This window comes from Pseudonaja textilis, chromosome 3 (genome assembly GCF_049901715.1).
Source record: "Pseudonaja textilis isolate UNSWEBS1 chromosome 3, rPseTex1.2, whole genome shotgun sequence".
Lineage (NCBI taxonomy): Eukaryota > Metazoa > Chordata > Lepidosauria > Squamata > Elapidae > Pseudonaja > Pseudonaja textilis.
Window position 1 is genome coordinate 112,614,010 of NC_141992.1, and position 17,555 is coordinate 112,631,564.

The window sequence follows — 17,555 nt, forward strand, 5'->3', positions numbered from 1 at the left end:
TAAGTCCCAAAAGTTTTCTTGGCAATATTTTGGAAGTGATTTGCAGTTGCCTTACTATATAAAATTCTGATCAATGTTTGTATCAAAAATAAGATAGCAGAAGATATCAATTACATGAGGGAGATTTCCCAGTTGATGAAGATTAGTTATAATGTATTGAAGAGCAACATAAGTAGAACACTTATAAGTTCATGTGTGAAAAGGACTGTTTATCTGTTTTAAAGAAACTTTTAAGAAATTTCTGAAGAATTATCAACTTCCCACTATTTCCAGTAGATGGCAGCAAGGTATCATAAACCCTGTTTTGTCGATTGGTTAAAGTTAACACTAATTTGCTAAAGGCCTCTGCCAGCTTCTGGAACATCTACTTTTCTTGCCTTTGGGAGCAGCCCCGGTACCTCATCTGTAGACAAAATATGTTTTCTGAGGGCACTTAAATCATTCATCCCTGTCTGTTTATATGCCACATCAGTATGTACTGTCTGCAATCAGGATTTAGAGAGCAAACAGCTGCAAGGATGGGTCGAGTGAAGAAACGAAGGTTGAAAGAAAGAACCTTCCTACACCCCAGGATTTATTTATTTATTTATTTACTACAAAGTTACAGTGATTAACCTAACTGCAAAAAACTAGGGGGCCTGCCTTATTATAAGGCAAAAGTACTGGAGGAAGGCAGAAAAATGTGTGGTACATAATCTTGTGTGTGTTCCCATTGTCAAACTTCAAGGAAATTCTACCCCAAATCCTCTATATCTGGAATGGGGATATCTACCATACTATCCCACAACCTTGGGATACAAAATTTCTCCGACCATTTATAATGCTGCACCTCATTTTAGCAAATAAAGCTAGTGTTTCATTAAGGAAAAAAATTCATTATGAAACATTATGAACTATATTTATAAATCTAGTACCCCTCCATATCTCACTCCCATCATTATCCCTGGATTGTTCAGTTTGCCCCTGCAAAAAACATTGTGCACAATTAAGAATCCCACACATTACACAGCCTGTCATGTATGAGAGTCTTTTAATTGCGCCCAGTGTTTTTTCAGAGTCAAACTGAACAATCCAGGGATGGAGGTGGGAGTGAGATGTGGAGATTTGTAAAATCATGATTTGTAGGGACAGACTTAGAAAACCTTTAAAAAAATCTAGACTTAAGATGATTCAGATATTTTAAGTGTAGTTATATATGTCCATTGAAATAACCTCCAAAAGTATTGTTTAAACAACAAAATGTAAGTCCAAAAATGCTCCTAGTTTTAAGGCTTAAAGGATCTAGCTCATCTAAGAACATTAAAGTTTAAGCCCTACCCCATGGTTTCACATAATTTTTTTTTAAGTAGCCTTTCCTTAAGGACTTAAATGGAGTCTAATTTATTCCCCTCCGTACTCCTTTTTTTTTTTTCAGTGAGGTCTTTGAATCAAATGGGCGAGAGGAGGAGGAGGAGGAGAGAAAAGCTGGTCATGGCCCTAAAAGGGAGCAGAGTTGACAAAGCAACAATTTCTACAAGCAGAAGGGAAAGTCCCAGGAGAAGCAAGATGTCAGGGGAAGAAGAAGTTAAGCTCATGGACATTTAGCACATGGAGAGAATGCCAAGACTATTAATATGCTCCCCATATATTCAACTAACTATTTTGTTAGCTGAGTTTTTAAAAGATAAAGTAGTTCAAGAATAAAATGGATGAAAGCTAGTAGAAAGGAAGGTTTTCTCAGATACACTATTGGCCCCTGGATAGTTCTGCCTGTGTGCATTCAGAACAATGAATTCCTCATCTTCTGATACATGTTCTCCTTTGAAGCCATGCAGCTGACCTGAAGTAAACTGGGCTTTTGGGAGGTGCGATCACAGTAGCCTATCTTGAGGTAACTACAGTTTTCTGTCCTAAAAAAAACATGAATTGAGACCTTTTAGTTGGGCTTGGTTTCTTCTTGCTGCTATCCCATCACATTGGATAAGATTATAGGGTTTTCTGCATCTAAAAATATGTAGCCAGCAGAGACTTAATTGGTAGGATTTAGCTATATGATATACAATAAAAGTCAACAGTATTGTTTTTCAGATAGATTGCTTGTTAGAAGACATGGACTAGAGCTGGTGATTGATGCACATTAACACCAATGAAGGAGATCACAAGTTTCTGGAACCCAAATGTTGGCTGAGAAGTGTAACTGATACCAATAGAAGAGAATATTTATAGCTATTAACTGGGAGGACTTTAGTGGTCTCTGAGCTTGATTATCTTTTTACAGACATTTCATTACTAAACTAGATAACATGCACTGATGATGTTACCTACTTTAGTAATGAAACTTCTGCAAGAAAACCACCAAGCTCAGAAGGACCAAGGACTCTGCAGGATAATTAGAAAAGCACGAATACATTTTTATAATGGGATGTGCTCCATATGTAGGGCTACTTTGGTTAGATAGCTTGGTATGGTTTGGGTGCATGAATGAGATTTATTTTTGATAGTTAGGTGCTGAGGTAAAATTGGGGACAAACGATAAACACTTCTTTTTTTTTAAAAAAAGCTGGCCTTTGATATTTTATTTCTTTATTGTTTGGAGTTTTTTTTTTAAGAAGAAAACAGAATAGAAAAAAGTGAGAAAGCAATGCAATTAAAACAAGGTAAATTGTATGTAAGGGTTTCTTATTCTTTGTGTGTGTGAATCTATGTGAATTTTTAAATGTCAGCTTTAATAAAAGAAAAAATCACTATAATCTATAATACGATTATGAATATAATAAATAATAAAAATAATAAACGTTATTATGGAACTGTATTTCATTATAATTTCCTGTACTTATAGGCAACTTTCACGATCGAGTCTTTAATTCACTGGGTACATTTGCAGTTCCAAGACAGAAATCCTTTGACAGCAGTAAGTGCTTGGAGAGAGCCCATTTCTGCTTCCAGTTGCCAGTTTCCACGCAGTAGCTATGTAAGTTAAAAGGATAAGTGCATCAGAAAATATTACATCTTCAAATTAATATATGTATATTACTTCTTTACAGAACATCGTAATTTTAGGACATGCAAAAATATATTGTACTGAAGTGTTGTTTATTTATTTAGAAAATTTATATGGCCACCCAACTCACTCTTGGTAACTCCAGGCGGTTTATGGGGCTAAAATCCCAGTACAAAACAAGAATAATTCTTCCTGCATTACCAACAACGTGATGATTTACTCATTACTTTTCTATATAAATGCAATGCAGTCTAGTGAAGGCATCTGATATTAAGCACCACAACATCAAAAGGAGAACAGAACTTTTCATTAGAAGGAAATAGTTATGAGATGTTTATATTCAAATCAGGAAGAATAAATACTGTGAATGAGATAGAAAGAATTCATACAACCTAGCCAGGACACAAATCATGAAGCTGCTCCAATACTGCCAATGGACTTCCTTCACATTCAAAAGAGAAATGTCTGAGCAAATAAAAGGGGCACCCATGGGACCCCACCATATCAGGTGTCATTGCAGAAACTGTCCTGCGTGAACTAGAACACTGCATTTCAAAACTACACACCTACATTTTCGTGCCACTACATGGACAACAGGCTTGTCATCATCAAAAGAAATGCAGTTTTATACCCTATTGAACTCCATCTTCCCAGACATACAATTCACAATGAAGGAAGAAACAGCTAGACAATTACCATTTTTAGATGTGCTCATCAGCAGGCAGGAAGATAGAAGCCTAGAAGCCACTGTTTATCATAAGGCCACCAACACTCCTCATATTCTTAATTTCAACAGTAACCAACCACGGTCACACAAAAAGAGCGGCATCAGAACACTATATGGCAGAGTGAGAACCCACTGTAGTAGCCAGCAAGCTAAACAGCTGGAGAGAAGGTACAGTACCTAACATGAACAGTTGAGGCATAATGAGATTTATTGCAAGATGCCTGCACAAAAATCAAAGAAGAGAAAAGAAAACAGAAGTTATAAGATCAACTACATGGCACACCCTGCCATACATCAAGAAATATTTTGGAAGTAGTAGAATGCAGTTTCCAAGATCTACAAGTGGGCATCGCATATGAAGACAAATTATGCATTGTAAAGATTGCTTGGAAGTGGGAGCTACTTCCAATGTAATCTACTGGATCCCCTGCATGGATTGTCCCTGTGACTATATAGGACAAACAGGGAGGAAGCTAACCACTAGATTGCAAGAACACAAGTGAGCGGTCAGAGGAGGAGACCCAAACTCATTGGTAGCCTCACATTGCAATGAGCAAGGACACTCATTTAATTTCACAGCTGCTAAGATCGTTGGCCATGCAGGTACAAACATAGCCAGGGAAATGATTGCAGCTTGGGATTTGATTGCAGCCCCTTGCCAATTAACAGGAGTGTTGATTTATCACATGAGGGCTTGGCAGCAGAAGGAAACAGCAGCCAAACGCCCACCATCAATACACAACAATCAGCCAATAGAAAGGCACCACATAGACACGACTCACAGAACAACCCAAAGCACATATTCCAAGAGAGAGAAGTTCCTTGAAGACGGGCTCCAGCATAAGTCTGAAAGAGTAAATCTCTGTCCTGGTGACCAATCCAAATTAAAATTTGCATCATTATCCTGGGACGTCTATATTTGCCTTCATATGTGACCATTCATACAGTTCAGCATGAAATTGGGCAATCTCGGTCCAGTCACTTTCTCTCAGCCCTAGGAAGGAGGCAAAGGCAAACAACTATAAGCATCCTGTCCATCATCTCTAAGCTCCTTCCAGTGCTTCTGAGCTAGCTCATTTTGTAGGAATGGATTCAGAAGAACTGAGCGACCAGGAGCACTTTTATTTAAGATTTATTTTCCTTTCTTTAAATAGGCAACAATTCTGATTACCTTTCTGCTTTGTTAGGGAGTCAATCTGTGTGTGGGGAGAGTGGTGGTGGGGGAATGTTCCATTATTCTGCTGTTTTGGCCTTTCAGTCTTGGGCTAAACCATCAGGACCATACAGTTAAAGCACTTACAGTGCAGGTGGCTGACCATTATTAGGCAATAGACCACCAGCACAGAATAAAGCCAAAAGCTGAGACTGGTTGAAGGAGAGAGGAAGGGAGGGACAAGACAAAACACAGCTGTGAACGAAACTGCCATTTGCGATGTTTCCTTTTAATCAAGGGAATTACACAGATTTTTCTTAATATAATAAAATAAGCAAATGTATATTTGGGAGTGAGATATTTTGGAAAGGTTTAACAGCCCAGATACAATTGCATTCAGTTGCAATGAATGGAACATTTGATCCTTGTCCTTAACCAAAAGATCATGGAAAATTTTAAACCTTTCCAAAAGAACTTCAGATGAACTGAAAGAGAAATATTATCTTCTGTATGATTATGAAATAACATCTGAATGCCATATGACAATTTGAATATGAAGATGAAAGATTGAAGATTCTTTTCTCAACTAATATTTTTCTCTATGTTTACATTGTTGAACTTTCTTTGTGCAAAGTTGGGAAAACTAAAATAAGGAACTGTTTATTTCCCAATTGGATTAACTGAAGAAATGAAGCCGCCTACAAAATCCCATTATTTATTTTTACCATCAGTCTAAGGAACTTCACAGTGAATGACTGATTAGTTATTGTGTATGAAAAGAAGAACCTAGAATATCACAACTGCTCTCAAAATCTTGCGGAAAAGTTTGCTAGGTTAACAGCAATAGTGCAGTCCTTCTCTACTTCTTTTATAATTCTAGTCTTCTATAAATTGGCCCATTGAGAGAGATTCAAAGGGTATTTTATTCTGAAATATTTTATTGGCCTTTAGTAACTTAATTAGAGATTTTCTATGATCTTCCAAATGCCAATTTTCTATAATCTCCCAAATGCAATATTCTAATCTCAGTTGCATCTAATCTAATACTTATAATGGTCATACTGTTTTTAATAATTTTTAAATTCTCCTTTGTTCCAAAAGAATGGTCATTATAAAAGAATGGTCTTTTTCTGCAACTTTTGTGTGTGTTTTTTAAAATATGAATTGATGGTTACAGAACTTTTTTTAAAAGTCTCTAGATCAAATCCCATTTTGTTCATTTCAACCACAACAAAATCATATGATTTTGGTTTCAAGGAAGAGAATTCAATTAAACAAATGAGTCACAAACATTACACTTGTTTCATTTATTCACTGAAGAATATATTTCAGAGATACTTTCTGGGCCTATAAGATGTCATTTATTAATTGGAGTGATCTGAACTTGTTGTCCATTTACTTTTCTTATTCATCGTGTATTTTCTTATATTTGCTGTCAGTGGCATACATTCAGTCAAGGCAAGGAGGGTATCTGCCTTGAGATCTGGAGGCTTCCAGTTCTTTAAAAAAATTGGCTGTGGTTAGAGACAAATTATGCATGTCTAAAAAAGAACCTAGATATTTGCTTGGAGCAGCAAAGGAGGAGAAACAGATGGGATCATCAGGCTGCACACCTGAAAACCTCAATGTGGCCTGATTTAGGTATTTTATCTAGTGTTTATCTGGATTTTGCAGGCCTGGTGCTGATATTACTTGCCAGAGCAAATCCACCCTGCCAAGAGTGCCTAGGGGTATGCCAGATCTGAGCACTAGAACGGAACTTCCTTGGAAATAGTTACTAGCTCTTTAATTTAACAGCTGGTGTCCACTTTGGGCCAGAACTCTATTTTTCTGTGACGTTATGCTTGGTATGTTGACCTTTCTCATAATGTAACCTTCTGTTTTTTTAAGAGTTATGAAACTCATAAAGTCTAATTTTTAAATCAAAGACAACATCAGCAAGAAAAGAATGTTCTGCAAGACAACTTCATGCGTTAAATATTTGATGAGATCTGAGCTTGAAATATTTGTACAGATGGCCTGTTTATAATTGTGGGATTGATAATCAGTCTTTTGATCATTCACAATCAAGCATGTATATTTCTGGCTTGCAGATTCAAAGTATAATATATAATAATTTATAATAACTAAAATGAAAAACAAAACCAAACACAAATTACTGCAGAAATGTCTATTTTCCAATTCCTGCTTACTAGGTTATGCTAAAATATACAAAAATAGAGAGATTTACGGGAAAGAATTGGCAGCCTTAACCTATTCCTACTATAAACAATGGGGTACTTCTCTAGATGTACAGATAAGAGCAGGCTAACTGTCCATTTGGGAATCTGCAGGAATGAGAAATTGCTAGCTCGACCATTTGGATTGCAAAGGTTAGCCAAAAGCAGGAAGGTACAACCTTTCTCAGCCATATCCAAAATTATCTTAAAAGGGTTAGGAAGCCTTTACGACCTCCCCTTGTAACTCTCAGCAACCAAGTCTTGTCTTGGTCATTTGTTTCTCCCTCTCCCCCATCCAGTTCTAAGACCTTGATAAGTCTCTGCAGTTTTGTTGGCATGGATGTTCAAAACGGGCTTGCCGTTGCCTCCTTCCTAGGCTGAGAGAAAGTGACAGGCCGATAGTCAGGCATTTGTGGGACTAGTGTTAAGTTTGGTCGGTGGGTCCCATGAATAGACAAGGCTTGAGTAGTGAACAACAACTCTTTATTTAACAGATAGATTCTGAGACAAGGAACCCTAGCGCGCGGCAGCTCTTCTTATAGAGCTGGCCGTGGCTAGGCAGCCAATGACAACTCTTTGAGTTTGCCGCGCTTGGTTTAAGCCAATCGCGGCAAACCCTGTATGAGCCAAGCAGGAACGTTCAAGCCATCCAATCACGATCCGGCTTTTCTGGACCAATAGGAACGCAGGGTTTCAAGCCTGCTAATATGGAACAACTAGAACTCACAATTTCACAATTTCAAGCCTGATGCCTAAACCACTACACCAAATTAGCTCTCAATTTTTTTCCCCCCAAACTGGAAACAATCAACAGGAAAAGTGTTAAGTTCGGGTAATGAGAGGCTGAACCAGGGCATGGGTGCAACAAATACTTTATTAGAATAATAAAGGACTGAACGTGCTTGCCAAGCCTGGAACTGGCTCGCAGCGATCAGCGACTGGTCGGACCCCGCAGCCTGCTTTTATAGCTGGCTGCCGGGGAGAACCAACCAATGAGAGGGGGCAACCGACCCCGCAGCGCGAACGGACCTGGGTGGGAACTTCTTTAAGTTCCAGGGACATAACAAAAAGCTTTTCCCACGTTTGGCTGAAAGTGGCAGGGGAAAGCAATTGTTTCACATTCTGCCTTTGATTTATTGTATTTGTTCGTTAGGCCAGCATTTTTCAACCTTAGCAACATTAAGATGGGTGAACTTCTACTCCGGGTATTCCCTGGCTAGGGATTTCTGGGAGTTGAAGTTTACACATCTTAAATTTGCCATGGTTGAGAAATACTGCACCAGGCAATATAGGTAGTTCTCAAATGACAACAATTCAATTAGTGACCGTTCAAAGTTACAACATCACTGAAAAAAATGACCATTTTTCACACTTATGACCATTGCAGCCTCCCCATGGTCATATGATTTACATTTGGATGCTTGGCAACTGCTTCATACTTATGACTGTTTGCAGTGTCACGGGGTCATGTGATCCCCTTTTGCGAACTTCTGACAAGCAAAGTCTACGGGGAAACCAGATTCACGTATAACAACCGTGTTACTAATTGAACAACTGCAGTGATTCACTTATCAAATGTGGCAAGAAAGGTCGCAAAATGGGGCAAAACTCACTTAACAAATGTCTCACTTAGAAACTTAAATTCTGGGCTCAGTTGTCCCCCTTTCTATCAACACCAACCAAGAAATTGGCAGTTCAGAATAAAGCAGGTCGATAGTAGGGCTTAGGAGAGAACTAGGATGCAGGCATCAGGGAAGGACATGCCAAAAATGGGACAGGTCTTGATGATTGTGGGATTGCATCAGAGCATGGCTGACTCACACTGGTTATACATAATTATGCTCTTGGGCAGGATTTGGGAGTAGTCAGTCCCCATCCAGAAGCCTGTAAGTATTACACATATTACACATGCATAAATTAAACCAGCAAATCCAGATGACAAAATCCCTCAATTTGCCACCAGTTGAACCCTTCAGGCCCGTTTGAAAGCTCATTGTTTTACTTCAAACAACTCAGTGCCTGTTGGTAGCTGCAAACCCTTTATGGACTTTTTGCTGAAAGCGGAGAAAAAAATGAATTTGTGATTTGTGGGTTTGATGATTAGAAAGAGTAGAATAGGGTGGAGAAGGAGCCCCTATAAATAAATACATTTACAAATGTGGTAAAGAAAATTGGAAGACGCTCTTTTTGTCTTTTCTCTCCCCTTTTCTTGGCAGTGTCTTTTATTTATTTCTCATTTGCTTATCTCTTTTATTTTTCTTTACTTTCTTTCTTAACACGTCTGTATTGTTTTTTTTTATGCTGTAAAAAGCTTCGGTATAAAGGAATAACTCAGAGTCCCCCCTCCCTCTTCCTCTTCCTGTCTCATTACAAATATTTCATATGTAATTATTACAATTCATTTGCATGACTCTGGGGCTCTCAGAATTTCCATCATGGAGAGCCAGATGTGTAGAATGCCAGTTCATGAAGCTGAAGAACATCTGGAGGGCAGCAGGTTGAGGCAGGCTGCTTTACAGTGTACAGTCACGGCAGCTGCACTTAATGGTAAACAATATCATAATGTGATTTGATTATTTTATCTTAGTGTCCCAGATAAACCTTATTGGGGTTTATAATTATGGTCTATGCCTTAGGATGTTATGTAAAGCAAATTACTGTGGCTTCTTCTAACAAACTGTGGGGAATACAAGCCATGGCTGAACAATAGGTGAGTTTAAACCCCCCCAAACTCTTTCCAAACAGACAGACATCCTGTATTATTAACATTTCAACCATTGAAACAAAAAGAAATACAAGAATTAAGTAGAAGTAAATACCTATAAACATTGTATGTTCTCTTCATGGTGGTCTGCATCATCGGTCCATTTCACCCAAACCATTTTTATTCTGATGAATGGCATCATGGCAAAATCTCAGACAAGAAACTTCTGAATATGCCACCAACAGTTAGTGAGCTGCAGCAAGCGTTGTGACTTCTCTCCAAAATATTTTATTTGCTTTGAAGGGACCGAAGCTCTTCTCAGACTAAGTGACATGCCCAGCGTTGGTTGCCAATCAGCTCTTCATATTTCGAAGCCTTCTATTCCACCCCATCTCCATTCCTTATTACACAGGGTCCTTTTTCCCTGGCAGGTAGTCCATACCATACGATAACTATTATATGGCCTTCTAAGGAAATGAAGCTTTCTTTCTGGGAAGTTTAAACAATATTGAAATATGTAGCACTGCTGTTCATTTTCTCTCTCTCTGTCTCTCCCTCTCTCTCCCCATACAAGTTGAGATAAAGAATAACACACTCATAATGAAAAGAAAGATAAAGAATAACATACTTATAATGAAAAGAGAATATTCATCAATATTTAAACAGTGAGTTGATTATTTCGTGTGTGAAAGATGGAGGTGGTTAAAATGTAGTTGGTGCTTCTAAATGTTTGGAAATGTCTCAGTGAAAATGTGAAAGAATGTTGTCACAGTACTTCTATGATACCACAGCTTTCCTCAAGTTGGTGTTCTCCAGATGTTCTGGACTTATTGTAATCCTTGCATGGAATGAGCCAAAGGCTAAGAGTTATGAGAGCTGAAGTTCAAAATGTGTAGGAGGACACCTGCTGGGGAAGTCTGCAATATTTGGAGATCAAAGTTTGATGACATAATCTCAGCCATTTGATCTGTGCTCTCTGAAGTTCAGCAAGAAGAAGAAAATGCTCCCAAATATCCAATCTACCAAAGTGCCAAAGGATGAAACTGACGGTTTCTGTTTCCTCCCATAATTCCTTGAGAGAGGTACCATAGCAATGAAATATTCTCTTAAGAAATGTGTTGATGTAATTCCCCGTTAGGAGAATGAGCGCATACAGGGAGAGGTATTTGAGAGAAGTGTTTGAATAATACACACACAGTACACAGATACACTGTACAGTAAATGTAGGTTTTTACTTCCAGAAAGGTTTAAGCAAAGTCCAAAATAGGCAGTCCAAAGTCATTCACAGGTAAAATCAGTCAGTTTTCAATCCAGGGATAATCCAAATATCAAATTCCAGTGTCAAAAACAGTTCAGTATCAGACTTACATTAAATCCAGTAATATCAGTCAATTAGAAGAAATGGAGGAACGGCAATACTTTCCAACAGAAGGAAACAGAGATACACTCACACTCTCTTCCAAGACTCAGACTGAAACAAACCAGGTTTCTGGCTCCATCTTATGGCTGTTTGAGAAACCACACCTAATTACAGTTTTGCATTTTCTTAAAGTTACAGTTACAGTTTTAAAATGTTTATCCTGGTTTATATATTTCTAACCCAAATAGCTGTTAGGTGACTCATATTCCTAACAAAATGTATTTAAAGTATAATCCTATTAATACTTTGGACAACAGTAGTAGCAGATGTTTATTTACACTATTTGTTTGCCGGCTGAGTCAAACACTTGTCCATTCCCTCTCCATATAATGTTGTATTGCTGTTTATTACTGCAACCCAAAAAGACTTAAAACGTCTGAAAATCATGAATCCCTTGCTTCTTGCAGACCTGTAGATACAGCTCTTTGTTCCTCCTTTTCTCCAATTGCCATCTGAATACAGAGGCCAATAGAAATAATTAAACCACAGTTATTCAGTAAGCATTTGATTCCTCACAGCATTGTTACTGAATAAGATCCTGCCTTGCTTATCACCTAAAGCTATTAAGTATGAGCTGGAAAAATCCAGGACTAACTGAATGGTAGCAAGAAAAAAGGGGGATATAGAAAACTTTAATTTTTTGCTGCCATCTAATAATCATCTGGATTTTTTTACAGCTCAGATCTGGTAGCACTTTATAGAATAAATGCAGTGGGTGAACGTCCAGGTGGTTTTTTTGTTTGCATCCAAAACATAATATTTTACATATTAGTGAGGAGCTAGAAACTATCCATGATTATTAAAGTTTCAGAAGCCTTTGCATGAATATCATTCAAATCCTGTTTTTTTCTGTTCAGTTGAAGTTTAGATAAGAATCTTCAAGATTTCGGTCTGTAAATCATGTTCTCTTCCCTTCTATAGGAGCACAAATAATGGTCTAGAGCAGTGGTTCCCAACCTTTTTTTCGCCCCGCACCCCTAAAGAAATTTCACTCGAACCTCCCCCCCCCCTGAAATTATACTGAATAACGATACTTAACTCTAAAATGAAAACAAAGTTAATCCATTGCATAATAAATAAAAATGCCAACATATAGCCAATATCCTATTATTTACCTGGACTTTTCTCGCACCCCCTGGAATATCGTCTCGTGTCCCGAGGTTGGGAACCCCTGGTCTAGAGACTCTAGTTCAAAATTATAAAGAAAGGATGAAAGGATAATATATTGGAACTATTTTGCATTTGTGGAAATGACTTATGACTATTTTTCACACTTAACAACTGTTGCAGCATCCCCATGGCCAGGTGATCAAATTCAAATGCTTGGCAATTGATTCCTATTTATGACGGTTACAGAGTCCCGGGATCTCGTGATCCCCTTTTGCAAGCTTCTGATGAGCAAAGTCAATGGGGAGAAGCCAAACAACCCTGTTATTAACTTAACAATCGCAGTGATTTACTTAACGACAGTGGCAAGAAAGCTCATAAAATGGGACAAGATTCACTTAACAACCGTCTCGCTTAGCAACATAAATTTTGGGCTCAATTGTGATCATAAGTCAAGGGCCACTACTTGTATAAAAGCAATCATTATCCATACCATGTGTTGCTTTTTACTTTTCATGCAAGTCTTTATTCTTTGCCTTCATGTATAATTCAGTGACTGTATAACGTCATTCTGATTGAAGCTGGTTTTAATTCAAATTAAATTACTGATTTATTACAGAGAATTCTGAAAGTAAATGTGTAAATAGTCCTCATGTTGTGGCCATTTGTTTACTGACCATTCAAAGTTACAAGGGCACTGAAACAAGTGTCTTCTTATCAATTTTCACAGGACCATTGCAGCTTCCCCAGGGTCACACGATCAAAATCCAACTGCTTGGCAACTGGTTCGTACTTGTGACGGTTGCAGGATTGGACTCCCTTTTGCAACCTTCTGACAAGCAAAGTCAATGGGGAAACCAGATTCATTTTACAGCCTTGTTACTAACTTAACAACTGTAGTGATTCACTTAAAATGGTGGCAAGAAAAGTTGTAAAATGTGGCAAAACTCAACAACTGTTTTGCTTAAGAACAGAAATGTTGGGTTTAATTGTGGTTGTAAGTCGAGGACAACCTCTTTAGGTAGTACCCTTCAAATATTACCATTGGTGATTGTCTCCATTGTTGATTCAAGCTGGCTGCTCAACATAATAATTGTGTGCACATACCATTGCTTGTCCTCACCCTGGATGGTGAAACTGATATGTATTACATTTGGCTTATTAAAATATCATAAAAATGTAATAAAAATATTAACATTCTGACTGACTCTTGTCTGTTTTTTCTTCTTCCTGAAAGTATGTTTTGAGATTGGAATCTGCTGAATTACTAAATTTGTAATCATTAAAATGTGCAAGTGATTTGTGCAATGTTTATCTAATGTATCATAATCATATTGTGTCAAATAAAATGTATAAGATATAAGACATGAATTTAAACTCATCAGATTTCCACCCAAATATGAGGGTTCTTTGATATCTAAGATCATAAACTGAAGGGTTTTCTTTAAAAAAAATTGGGTGTGATAGAAATTAAGGTACAAATAATGTTCTTATATGTTAGTGCTGAATGAACAAATGTGAAGAACGTTTGCTAGGAAAATAAATAGGCTACTCTCTTGCAAAGAAATGTGTGGTGTCAAACTATTACAGAGTAGCACAGAAAAGTGATACAGTGCAATCCTATTCTTATTTACTCAGATGTTTCTTTCAATTTTGAATGTCCTCCCAGGTAAATATGCATGGGGCATCAGCCTAAAATGTTCTATAATTAAAGGCACCCTGAGTCAAATATGAGTCAAATATGAAAGGAGATCAAGATAATATATTATAATATAATATAATTTATATTGACTGTTTCCTAGTATGACTTGATTGCTATTGTACCCTGTGATTATCATTCAGTATTGTACCTGATGATTCTTGACTCTTGACTAATGTATCTATTTTTATGTACACTGAGAGCATTTGCACCAAGACGAATTCCTTGTGTGTCCAATCCCACTTGGTCAATAAAGAATTCTGGTCTATTCTATAAGAAACCCAGATGACTTGAGAAATAGTTGGAAGGCAAAGGGAGAAAGTGTTCTGGGGAGAAATTCAGGGGCAGCAAACAACCTGGACTTGGACACTGTGGCAATCTCTGAGGTTTCTGTTTATCCTCCAGTCAGTGCCCATATGTACTGTAAGGAGTGCTAAAAAGAGATTATATATAAAGTTCTTTGAACCTTCAAAAATATTCCTAAAGCTACTTCTGGAGCCAGGCTCAATCAAATGCTGCCTATTTTGGCACAAACACTCAGGAACAAAAGGCAGCTTCTCCCATCCCCTTTCCTTCCCGACAGGTTTTGATGGCTCTGTGCCATGGCGACTCACTGGCACATTTTGTTGTTCTGAACTTCTTGCTGTACCAGGCACCAAAAGAGTAGCTCAGTAAGTAAAGCACACAGACATAAACAGAGTAGATTCACATCATAACCAGAAGTATTTATTTTTATTCCAACTTTTACAGAGGTCCATGTTTGTCTAAAATCAGTCAACCACTCTTTACATGTTTTGTAATCAAATACCTGAATCTTAAACAATAGCACAGGTTACACAGTCTCAGTTCTACCATTTCTTCAAACAAATGGGTTTAAACCTCAAGTGGTTTGTTACAAGGCAGACATATAAAATGTCATTTTGGATGCCCTGGTTTATTTATTGATTTACTTAAACTTGCGCTCCATTCTTTAATATAACCATTTTCAAACTGACTAATAATCATATAAGAAAATGAAGACCAGAGCAATCATAAAGTTGTACAATCGTAACAGAACTATAAAACCGGAGTTGTTCACAAAAGAATGTCAAAAAAAGTCAAGATGGCAGCCAGATTGATTGATTGACCAGGCAGTCAAAGCTCTAGCAGCCTGTAAAAATGGGTTGGGGCTACATTTGAACAGATGTTCAGCCATCTTGACATTCTTGACATTCCCACATATAGAACAAAGCTGAAAATGCTCCATGAGGGGAGAAATCTAAAATCTCCATAACAATCTTCATGAGGACTGACCAAAATGCTGCAAAATAAAACAAATTTTCATATTCTCCAGAATACAGAACATAAGGGATGAGGAAGTGCAGGTGGGGAGAAGTTCAAAAATTAGAGTTTCAGACTTCAGGGCTTAAATGTGTGATGGTCCTAGAGCAGTCGTGGCTAACCTTTTTGGGCTTCTGTGCAGCCCCCCCCCATGCCCCCTGCGCATGCACGCACGATTCCCCCTGCTGCCCCCTTACCTGCACTGCATCTCCCAGCTGATTTTCAGCCCGCTTGAGACCTTTTTTGGCCTGCTAGAGGCTTGAGGGATGCCTCTGCAGGCTTTGCAGGCCAAAAATATGGGCCCATTTCGTCACTTTCGATATTTCTGGAAATACAGGAAGTGACAAAAGGGCCTATTTTTCATCCTGCAAACCCTGCAGAGGCATCCCTCCAGCCTCTGGCAAGCCGAAAAAGGCCCAAAAATCAGCTGGGAGGTGCGCGCATGCGCAGTGAGGTGAGTTTGCCTGGAGCTCTCATGCTCGCACAAATGACTCTGCATGCCACCTGTGGCACCCATGCCATAGGTTCACCATCATGGTCCTAGGGACATATATGATGTACCCACCTTCATGATGGTTACCAAACATACATATGTGCACATGCATGAATCCAATCTGAAGATGTTTTAAGTTTCTGCAGCTAACCTTCTGAAAAGTACAAGTTTCCTAGCCAGAAGCAACTCTTTTTTTCAGATATGGTACATACACAGGTAAACATAGGGAGATACACTTATCCTTTATTTCATTTTCTAAAAATTAAAATGTTATTCTTGCATAAAAGTTCTGTCTACAATAATTTAAAAGTTGATAGGCTTGATTTCCCATGAAGGGTTGATACTGTATACAAATTTCATTCAGTTTTACTATAACATTTAAAAAAAAATTGTGTATTTTTTCTAAATGATAAAGATTTAATATTTTTTTAAAACAAAACACCTTGAGCTTATTTATCTAGAAAAGTATAATCTGTTAGGCTGTTGGTTTGAGCTCCGAGCTTAGCAATTTGGTTGCAAATATTTCATCACCATTCAAGGAGACATCGTCTGTGTCACATCATCACTCTAATCCTAATCTGCATCGCACACAGACGGTATTTAACTACAGCCCAGCAACAACATCCAGTCAATCAAACTATCTGAAATCAGACTATGACTCAGAAATATCTGAAGAAACAACATTCAGACTAATTTGCATCTCATAAAAAGGTATTTAAAGACGTGTGTTCCACAGACGAGCACAACTCAACATGCACTGACGATGTCTCCTTGAATGGTGAAGAAACGTTTGCAACCAAATTGCCAAGGTCGGAGCTCAAACCAACAGCGTATAACTACCAACCCGAGCTACTAATATTCAAACACATTTCAGTATAATCTGTCATTCACAGATCAAATCCAGAGTATTTCAGAAAGTTATTTTGAAGTTGTAGTTATGTTCAGTTGAAGGGAGATTCAGGAGGAGTGAAGTTTAGGTTCAGAATAAAAAATGAGGCTCCAAGTCACTCCAGAATGAGTTGATCAGTTTTCTAAATCATCAAATTGGAATCCAAACCAAATGTTGTAGTTGTGCATGCCCACACTTATTATACATGTTTTATAAATGCATACAATATTATGCTGGATGGTTGTTTTTTGAGATAATGTTATTGCTATCACACTCTACTATTGTACAGGATGTTTTATGGTATTTTATGGTACAATGATCTGTTTTGTCTTGATGATTTATTGTGTTTTATATAGCAAAAGCTGCCTTCTGAGAACTTCACTCAAAGAATAGTCTTAAAAGTTACCATTTAAAGCTATTTTAGTTAGCACTATATTCAACCAACATAAAATTAATTTCAAATAAGAATTCTTTTTTTCGGGTAATGGAAAGGTCAATGTAACCCATTTGAATCCATCAATTGATGGATTATTTTTAATTTTATTTGGCATAGGAAGCCAGGAATGTGGAAAAACCTTGTCTTTCATTCTCCCACAACAAAAGCATCTGAAACTAATCTCAGCATGTGGGCAGTTTCATATGGTAAAAAGAGTCTTTCAAGAAAAATGGGTCCAAACTATTTTGTGCTTTGCAGATCACTCCAAGAAGAAGCCATCTTCAGAAAGGGTTCATATCAAGTCCATTTCACAATAGCATAAGTTAGATGTGATTACCACATTTGAGATAATTGCTGATAATTGAGATAAGAGCCATTGTTTCCCAAGAAGATCACTTCTGATATACC

The 17,555-nt window shown here is 37.7% G+C and overlaps 1 long non-coding RNA gene across 6 annotated transcripts in view; it reads left to right on the forward strand.

Moving 5' to 3' along the window:
- Window positions 1–13,510, forward strand: part of LOC113436441 (uncharacterized) — a 38,131-nt gene extending 24,621 nt beyond the window's left edge. For 3 of the 6 annotated variants that reach the window (XR_015743063.1, XR_015743062.1, XR_015743066.1), the window contains exons 4-6: window positions 1,415–1,870; window positions 2,819–2,950; window positions 13,041–13,510. This is a non-coding gene — a long non-coding RNA (uncharacterized LOC113436441). The remainder of the gene's footprint in view (window positions 1–1,414; window positions 1,871–2,818; window positions 2,951–13,040) is intronic. The other 3 variants (XR_015743067.1, XR_015743064.1, XR_015743065.1) reach the window with 1 other exon arrangement.
- Window positions 13,511–17,555: the final 4,045 nt, after the last annotated feature.